The sequence below is a fragment of the Lycium ferocissimum genome, chromosome 4, assembly GCF_029784015.1.
Source record: "Lycium ferocissimum isolate CSIRO_LF1 chromosome 4, AGI_CSIRO_Lferr_CH_V1, whole genome shotgun sequence".
Taxonomy (NCBI): Eukaryota; Viridiplantae; Streptophyta; class Magnoliopsida; order Solanales; family Solanaceae; genus Lycium; species Lycium ferocissimum.
In genome coordinates this window covers 61,371,243-61,379,675 of record NC_081345.1, presented here as the reverse complement: position 1 = coordinate 61,379,675, position 8,433 = coordinate 61,371,243, and the positions used below count along the sequence as shown (strand labels likewise).

At 37.7% G+C, this 8,433-nt stretch overlaps 1 long non-coding RNA gene across 1 annotated transcript; it reads left to right on the top strand.

Annotated features, from left to right (window-relative positions):
* The first annotated feature begins 6,418 nt into the window (after positions 1-6,418).
* On the top strand, positions 6,419-8,057 carry LOC132054909 (uncharacterized). The gene is made up of 3 exons (XR_009414405.1): positions 6,419-6,629; positions 6,757-7,682; positions 7,717-8,057. It is a non-coding gene; the product is annotated as an uncharacterized LOC132054909 (long non-coding RNA).
* Positions 8,058-8,433: the final 376 nt, after the last annotated feature.

Below are 8,433 nucleotides of genomic sequence, written 5' to 3'. Positions count from 1 at the left end.
CTTCCAAGTTCCAACAAATTTAATTTCCTTAATTCGCTTGCCCTTCAATCCTTCCATAGCTTACAATTTGCACTTAAACCCTTATAACCATAAGTTAAACACATATAAGCTCACGTACCTCCTGAACGGTAACTCGAATCTCAACATACGAAACTACGGGGTGTAACACCGACCGCCTCATGTAAAGAACAGAGTGAACCTATTCTATATAAAATACCCGTAAGCACCAAACATTCTAATTGCCCACTGTATTTTGATAAGAAATTAACTTCTGTGAATTCATGTGATACTTTCAAGGACAACAAACATACAGAAATGGGAAAACAGGTTCAGGTGCAGCAGAGGGCTAGCATGTCAAGATGCAACTAATATTTTTAACACTAATCAGGCAATAATGAGTCTCACAATACATGTAAGATTCAAAAGGGGGCACAAGCTTAGGATATCAAAGATTCTTGATAGTTATACATTTTACTCGTACTCAAAGACTATGTATAAGGTTCACTTGTCATGACCCAACCCACGGGTCGTGCGGGCACCTACCATATGACAAGCTAGTAGGCGAACCCTTACTAATAAAACCCAACACTTAAAAGCATGTGACAATTATTCTTAAAAATAATAAAATTAAGCGTAGACATTTATTACAGACTCGTTTCAATATAAATAAATCCGAAATAAAAACCCTGGGATCTAGTCTAGACAAAAAAAGAGCTCACTAAAAATACAAGAAGACAAGATAAATGACACAGCCTCCGCTGGGAGTGAGATAGGCGAAACTGTAGAAGAATATCCGATAGACCCTTGCGGCGAAACTTCAGCTAAAACCTGCAACACATCTACACCCCAAAAAGGGCGTAGCAAGAGTAGTATCAGTACACCACACGTACTGGTAAGCATCATAGGTCGACTAAGATTAGTTCACGCAATACAATTTAAAGTTAATAGGGTAAGCAGATAAGTCAAAGAACCTCAAGAATTCTAGATAAAGACTATTACCATACCGCCCCCTTACTTCTTTACTCCCGATGCTCGCTTCTTTTATTCCCCAACCATAAGGTATTCTACTAAATTCCAATCTAGTAACTCTCGTGTTCATATTTGTCGTATACCGTACTTTTACACTTATTATTTAAAGAGTCCACCTATTCACCTTAATACTGTGATATGATGTATCTAGGGAAATAAATCACTATCTAACGACGAACGCTACACTTACCTTGTGTAGCCCCTCCCCCACCAGACTCTCAGCAACACACACGGTTTAATGGACAACGTTAACGACGCGCACACACATGTATAACAATAAATCATGAGGATACAGTGCAATGCAAATGTGATGCAAGACCCGACACACTGTACATACATGCTATCTGATGTCTTTGCTTAGTAGCCATGACCTGCAGGGGACCCATGGTGTCCATGTTCCACTCGTTCCAGAATACTCCTCGGATCAGAGTCCAAACCTCCGCTCCGGAAAGAACCTCGGAGGCAGGCCACATTAATCCGTATACATATATGTAATCCAAGTACTCGATTCCATGGCCACAAGGCCGGATAACACAATGCGATACTCATGCCTTGCCTGTTACCTGTATTTCCGCATGAAAATGGCAGTTGCAATGCACGAAACTACATGACAAATCAATCATAATCCCAGCCCTTGATGGGCGCAATGCAAAACCAACTCCATATAATTCAATTAATACGACCTCCTAATTTCAATAAAATAACCATAAGAACGATCAACAATAAGATATACACACGGAATTCACTCCCCCCTCCTAGGGTAGCCTTAAGTAAATAAGAGGTATCTCCGTAGCGACAATATCACTTCCTATTAAGCTAAATCGTTATCATCATAGCCCTAATTATACCCTATTTTAATTATATTACAAGTATGTCCCTCCAAACTCCGGTGCCGAAGGCCTAAGCATGCATTCTCCCGTCAACTCTAAGCGTATATACGATTAGCTAATCAAAGTCTAACTAAAATAAACCATAACCTACCTCTTTGGCGAACAGATATTTTGATTCTCCATGAATTGCTCGTCTTCTTAACCTCCATCCGAATCTATGAGCGGATATCCTTCGTAAGGAAAGGTGGAAAAAGGGATTAGAAGGGTTTTCTTTTTCTTGGTGGCTATGATTTTCCTTTCATGAGGAACCCTAGAAGCAGCCCTTGAAAGTCTTATGTTGAAAAATGAGAGAAAAATAGACTGAGTATCAATTTTGGACACTGTTTACGCCTGGACCACTGCGGCGATCCTCAGGCCGCTATAGCGATACCGCTATGGCGGTCCACTGACAAATATAACGGTCCGCCTTTAAATTTTGGCCCGACATTTTCCCCACCCTTCTGAAATTGATTTTTCCCACTCCTAACTCTTAAACCATCTTATGAAGCTTATTAACTACAACCCTAGACTTAAATTGGTTATGGTTTTGTGAAATATTAAATAACGACCGGACGGGTCGTTACATCACTGAAGATTAAAACAACAAGTCTAGAGTTCAAGTGACCTATATTCAGACAACAAGTAGAGACAAATGGCTACTCTCATGTGACTTATTCAGGGAAACAAATAACAGGGCCTATCCAGAACACCAGGAATATTTTAGACTCAACATACACTTCAAACAAAACAGTGTCATTTCAAATGAATTCCTTTTCCACAAACAGAAGCATTTAACAAATTCAAAGACCTATACCATATTCAACATAGATGACTAGCTTGAGACAACATATTCAAACTCAGTTTTAGGCATATACACTAGGTTCTCATGTCAACAATCTCAGGATCCAAACCCAAAGCATACTTATCAGACTATCCCATAACCAACTTAAACATTTTAAAACCAAATAGTACACAATAGCTTCTTCCATGATGTTAAACCAAGCTCAGAATGCTTAGATCCCATTTTTTCTAACTCTTAAATATACATGATTTTGTCATAGTTCAAACAAACCATCTATAATTATCACTAATAGAACTTACTCCAAATTCAGACAAGGACCTCTTCTATTCACATCATAATATATCAGATTTACTAAGTAATCAACAAGACAAACCTTGTGCTGACCTTTAATAACTTATTATCCATTTAACTAAGCATTTGATCCAACTAATCATGTACCAGTCAACTAATGCAATAAAAATATTAGAAGTGATCTTGTGATTAGATCACATGAACTATTTAAGAGCATGAACTAAGTCTAACAGAGCAGCTGTACTTAAATATGGATTAAATCAAACTAAAGTATAACAAAGTCAATGACATGATAAATCCTAAATTACCAACTAAACAACACAATAGGGTTGAACCAGAGCCAATGCTAAGAAACTAACACACCTAAACATGCTTGAAACTACTAACAAACATAACTAAACAAGAATGGAAATTAACACACATAAGCATAGATTAAACTAGAAATTAACATAGCTATACTAACAATTCAAAGACATATAAGCTGGAAACAAACAAGAAATGCTGAAAATAAATAAATGGGAGGAAGATTACCTCTTATAGGCGCAGCCTATTGTCGAGATTTCAACTTGGAAGATCTTTTTCTTTCTCCTCTAACTCAGCCACACACAAAAGAACAACAAGCTTTAAAATTTTAACTAAAATCAAATAGGTAAAGGTATCAAAAGGAGAAACCCTAGTTAATTTGATTTTTCTGAGTATAGTGATATTTCAATATGCTCCTCTTCTTTTTATGGAGAATGATGTGGGAGTATAGTAATTTTTGAAATTGCTTCTCTCCAAACCACATCTTACGGCTAGAAATCAAACATATAAGCAAATTAATGGCTAGATTTGGCCTAAGCATAGTCAATCTGCTAGGTTCTTCAAGAACCAATAGCAATCGCTGATTCAAATCACAATACAACAAAAAAAATTAAGAGAAAACAGTCTATGACCGTTGAAAAATGCAGCAAAAGCATTAAAGAGGGTCAACCTCACCTCTTTGGTGATTCAACGGTGGCGTTTGGTAAGAGAGAGGGTAGAACATTAATTGTTCTACCCAAAGCGAACGAGCAATCTCTAAAAAAAGCGATATTACACTGTTCCAATGCCATATTTGGTAACAAAGTAACATATGAGAGAGAAAGGGAGCGAGGGCGGCTAGTGTTTTGAGAGAAAAAGGGGTAAGGGTTCGTTTGGTATGTAAAAAATGAAAAAGGAATGGGGGTATTACCCTTTTTAGATATCGAATTGGGCCGGGTTCAGTCCTTTTGGGCCTGGACTCAGCTGATTTAAGAGAGAACGGGATAGGCCATTATACATGGATATTGTTACACCCCAGAAAATTGTGCGTTACTAAGGCTGCTGACAGCTTAATGTGAGCTCAAGGAGGAGAAAATATTAAAAGTATAAAGGATGAAATTCTACTGTATTAGCATGAGGACAGCATGAGTATGATATTAGGAATGATACGTTAAAAGATATATAGCCCTCGTAATCGTAAGCTGAGGTGGGGTTCACATGTCGAGATTTTATAAAGGACATATGACAAGTTATATGGATAATATATGTGAATTTAAACACAACTCAAGAAGGATCCTTGAGCCAAATCCAAGTGTAAGCCCTCCAAAGAGATGTTTTTAAGTTACGTTTTCGGGTGATCTGACTTCGGGAGGCCATAACCCAATCATTTTGTGGGAATTTTGGAAAACTCCAAAAATGAAAGTTTTAGATAATTTAAATACCTTTCCAACCATAGGTCGTGGGCCTACATGTGACATAGGGATAAAAAGTTATGGATGTTTTAAGATAGAAAGATAATGCTGGGCAGTGGGCTCGGCCCAACCCGACTCAAGGTCGGTGGGAACCGACCCAAGACACATATATATGGGGTAAATTCATATGAATTCATTCATTTAAAGATAAATCAGTCCACAAACTTTTAGAGAGACAGAGAGAGAAAGTGGAGAATCGATCAAGTTCGAGGCCCCGAATCCCGACGCTCGTGAAGGATAAAGTGTAGTACGAGTTGTCGTCGTCGTTTTAAGCTAAATATTGATCTTGGGGGATGATATTTCCGTGGTTGAGCTGCTTCAAAGGTATTTATAAGATTCCTTTTATGTTATTAAAGTGTTTATTTAGAGTTTTAACAGATTAGAACGGAGGAAATAATGTTAAAAGCTCGTTTGGCATTTTTGGGGAGTTTATGAAGGTGGGGCTGTTTCAGTGGAGTTAAATGGATGGAAGTATCTGAGTTATGATGTATATTGATTCTCGATATTGTTGTTTGATGTTATTGCTGATAATTTAGCTGAATTGGATTTTCGGGTTTGTCTGTTTATAAAGGAAATGCTATCGAAATTCCGTTAGAAACAGAGATAAGTTTAAGGGATTGGTTATAAGGATATATATTGGATTGATTGTTGGTAAATTAATATTGTTAATAGATTAGCGTGACCCGCAAATGGGCTGTGGTTAGCTGGAAAGTGGCAAAGGTATGTAAGGCAAACCTTTCTTCCTTTGGCATGATTCTTGTGCTATTCATTCTATATGTACTACATATGATTCCATTCTTAGACGAGTAAGGTCTAAATGTTTCTTGTGATGGCTTATTGATATTGTACTCCTATTCTGTTCTAAAAGGAACAGCCATAAGATGCCAAGTTAAGTTGTGTATATGGTTTTACTAATGATTTCGAGGAAATTAAGTTTATACTAAAGGAAACATAAAGTTTGATTTTCAAAACCACACCGAAGGGGGGTGCGAGATTTTACTACTTCATTTCATTTACCATTTGTGTTTACATTCCATAGTAGTATCCCTTTGTATTGATATGATCATTTATTCTTTAGGTAGGGCAATAAAATGAAATTGAGTAGAATATAAGTAGTAAGAATTTCATAACAATTCTACCCTCAAACCTGGAAGTATGTCCTCCTAAGTCTAGTGAGATACAAATTTGATAACTTCTTATGAAAGACTAAGGCTAATAACTGGATTGTGATGAATTGATTAGTGGCTTATGATATGAATTGAAATTGATATTTGTGGATTGAATTTGTGTTGATATGATGGTGATATTAAGTGAAGCGGTCGCCCGGGGGCCATCATTATTATGCCGTAAGCGGTCGTCCGAAGGGACTATTGTGATACTAGCCGGAAGCGGCGTCCGAAGGGTCCATTTTGTTAACATGTCGGAAGCGGCATGTGTGTTGGATTGCATTATTTACTTAAAGATTGTTTTGAGACTTCGTGTGCACATTTATGTTTCTTCTAGCGAAGGCTGCAGGTATTGAGTTAGATTGTGATTTCTTCTCTCCTAAATCAAATTATGATTATGATTTGTTACCACCTTATATACTCAGTACATTGTCCGTACTGACGTCCTTTTGCCTGGGGACGCTGCGTTCATGCCCGCAGCCCCAGATTGTTTGGCAGGTTATGCTTGGACGTCAGCTGGGATTGGCAAGTTTCACCTCATTCTGGAGCTGTACTGAGTCATGTATAGATATGTATGATTACGGGTATGTCCGGGCCCTGTCCTGACTCATAATGTTCAGTTCACTTCTTAGAGACTTCTGCAGACAGTGTCCTGTGGTATATTTGTCGAGATGTCGATAAAGTGATATCAGTTGAGTCATTTGTGGATTTTAAAAGAGTATGTATTTTAGATGATTTCAATTGGTTTAAAGTACTTATTTGATTGAAAGTTTTCATAATCGTTATAAAGATAATGATTTCTGTTTAGAAAAGTTTTATGTTTTTAAAAGTTTTTGAAATGACAGGTTTTGATAGAGCGAATGTCTAAGGGTTCGCTCGACTCTGATGAGAGTCGGGTGCCCGTCATGCCCTACCATTGTTAGGGTGTGACAAAATGGTATCAGAGCAGTTCGTTCTCGGGGTTGTCTGCAAAGTCGTGTCAGGTAGAGTCTTGTTGATGGGTGTGTTGTCGACCACACTTATGAACAGGAGGCTACAGGGCATCTAGGATGGTTTACCTTCATTCAGATCATAGATTGTGCTATAGAGCTGTGTTATAGGCCTTGAATCCTTGCTGCTAACTTTAAGATTTGAATTTTGATTAAGTGATTGTAAAGTGCAGCCATGATTGCGAAATTGGAATTGTTAGTAAGAAAGGTAAGTTCTCTGATGATTAATGATTGCTATGTGAGGTAAGTGCTGCGGGTTAAGGATTGCAGTAAGAAAGGTATGCTTCTTATCGAATTGAGAATGCCATTTGTGAAGAGCATTTGTACAGGTATGTATAGGGTGTTGTAATATGATTGTGGCCCTGTGAGGCATGTTGATATATTTTGATTGTTGCCCTGTGAGGCTTGTTGGTTAGCTGTGTACAGGTGGGTAGTACAAATTACAGAGGAGGTTCTGCCGAAATTTTATTAAAATTGATTGTGATCAGTAGATATATGTGTGCTATGATCAGTACGATACACAAGTGTAAACTGAAGAATGAAAGGTTAATAATAGTTGTAAATCGGCTAAAAGAAGGGTTATGAGATAGGTTCAGAATGAGTTTGAGAGTTAGGTTGAAATTACTCGAGGATATAGAAGTGAGTCGAGGGTTAAGTTAAGTTCTCTTGGGGATTAGAAGTAAGGTTGATGAACTAAGATTAATGTGATTCAAATAATGTGATAAGATTACGAGAAGACACATAAGAGGGGAAGCAATGATAAGCAAGGAGTCATTCGAGAGGTGAGTTAGTATAAAAAAAGAAAAGAAAAAAAAGTAAGCTTTAACGAGTAAAGAATGAAACAAGGAAGAGAAAGAAACATGATTATATGTGTTTGAGGAAAGGGAGTAATGTGATATTAGTAAGTGTTGGAATTGGATACGAGTATTAGTCTTCATTTAACATTCGAGGACGAATGTTTCTAAGAGGGGAAGGATGTTACACTCCAGAAAATTTCGCGTTACTAAGGCTGCAGACGGCTTAATATGAGCTCAAGGAGGAGCAAATATTACAAGTATAAAGGATGAAATTCTACTGTATTAGCATGAGGACAGCATGGGTATGATATTAAGAATGATACGTTAAAAGATATATAGCCCTCGTAATCGTAAGCTAAGGTGGGGTCTATATGTCGAAATTTTATAAAGGACATATGACAAGTTATATGGATAATATGTGTGAAGTTAAACACAACTCAAGAAGAATCCTTGAGCCAAATCCAAGTGTAAGCCCTCCAAAAAGATGTTTTTAAGTTACGTTTTCAGGTGATCTGACTTCGGGAGGCCATAACCCAATCATTTTTTGGGAATTTGGGAAAACTCCAAAAATTAAAGTTGTAGATAATTGAAATACCTTTCCAACCATAGGTCGTGCACCTGCATGTGACATAGGGATAAAAAGTTATGGACGTTTTAAGACAGAAAGGTAATGCTGGGCAGTGGGCTCGGCCCAACCCGACTCAAGGTCGGTGGGAACCGACCCAAGACCCATATA